Consider the following 1,585-nt stretch of genomic DNA (forward strand, 5'->3'; position numbering starts at 1 on the left):
GCCGTGCTCTCCGCCTCTCAATGGACCTGGCACCGACTCACCACCCCGTACACCTTAGGCTTTGCAACGCGCCCCTCGGGCTGCCGAAAACCTAAGGCTCCTTTCCGCTTCCCAGGAACGAGATCCCGAGCCCTGTATCTCAGCCAGGGCTCAGCAGGCACCCAGCCGGCACTCATTCCACCAGGAGCCCTTCTGACACGGGCTCTCCCGAGGGGCCGGGAAAGCGGTGCCTTCTTGGTACTAACAGAGCTCAGAAAACTCAACTCCATGGCGCTGGGGCTAAGGGCAACTCAGACCTTAATGATGTATCTCATATTCCCCCGCCCCTAGCCGCAACCAGAGGCTTGAGGAGCGAGAGGAAGACTGAGGGAGGAAAAAAAATTGGTAGGAGGGGGAACCCAGGCATCCTAGTCCCTGGCCAAACGTAAGATGAACATGTTAATAGACTTGAGCTGCTTTGAAATTTTATGGCCTGGAAAATCCAGGCCAACATTGCCCCCCCCACCCCCTGCAACCCCCAGCTCTCCCTAAGGTCAAATGATGCCCTTTCCCCCTCCCCGCACTGAGGTGTTCCCCTACCCACCCCACCCCCACGCAACTCCAGGGAACCAGATCCCCTCATTCCCTTGTGGTTTGGCAAAGTCGCCCCCCTCCCCACCAACTGGTTTTATGGCTCTGAACAGAAGAGGGGGAGACTGGTTTATTGGCAAATGGGTCATAAAAAGCTGAGGGCTGAGGGGAGTCCTAGCGGCCCACCCCCAAGGGAGAGGCACAGGAACCCAGGTGTGCCTCTGGGAGGCTGAGTGCCCGACACTGCCACCAGTTTTTCTGTGACCCTAACTCCACAGTACTTGGTCAGGGCTGTAAAGAAAAGCACACTCAAAGGACTAGGAAACTATCCTGGGGTGGGGGGTGGGAAGGTCTAGGATCTGGTCTTGAGTTCCTCAGTCTCCCTTCTGTTCTTAAGGTTCTGCTTTTATACAAGCGATGGTCAGACTGACTGAGAGCAGAGATGGGGGTTAGAAATCAAGTTAGAAACAAGAGTGGTCGAGGAATTCTGAAGAAGAGTTTGCTGGAAGAAGATGAAGGGTATGGAGGAAAGAGATACTTTGGTCTATGCGGTGCGGGTGTGTGAGGATTTCGAGTGTGAGAGATGGAGCTGTGGACTTCCCCTTGCTCATTCTATCCCTAGCATCTCTTAACCAATAGGCCAGAGCCCAGAGATCGCTCTGGTCGCTGGGATGCAGGAAGTGAACAGATGCTGCACACAGAGTTTGGGAAATGCAGGTTAGACTCAGGGGGTGGGCAGAAGGGGGAAGGACACCAGCAGGTGGGGTTCCACCTCAGCTTCTACCCTCCAGCCACCCCAGGGCTTGGATAACTAGGGAACTGGGTCTCCAGCCAGGTATTGTACGTCCCCTTTAAGAGACAAGCTGAGCTCTTAAGAGAGGGAGGGGGAGCCCAGGGGCGGGGAGGGAGAGAGGGGAAAAGGAAAAAGAGACTTTTATAGTCTAATCCCCAGGGACCCGCTTTAATAAGAGACTTGTGCTCTGCTAATCGGGGGAGGTGTTTGTCAGCAGAGATG

At 55.1% G+C, this 1,585-nt stretch overlaps 1 protein-coding gene across 1 annotated transcript in view; it reads left to right on the forward strand.

Moving 5' to 3' along the window:
• The window catches only part of GDF11 (growth differentiation factor 11), a gene marked incomplete at its 5' end in the record, with an annotated part of 7,757 nt that overhangs the window by 737 nt on the left and 5,435 nt on the right, over nucleotides 1-1,585 (forward strand). The gene's annotated exons all lie outside the window — the stretch shown is intronic.

The sequence above is a fragment of the Bison bison genome, unplaced genomic scaffold (assembly GCF_000754665.1).
Source record: "Bison bison bison isolate TAMUID 2011002044 unplaced genomic scaffold, Bison_UMD1.0 scf7180017864115, whole genome shotgun sequence".
NCBI classification, from domain to species: Eukaryota; Metazoa; Chordata; class Mammalia; order Artiodactyla; family Bovidae; genus Bison; species Bison bison.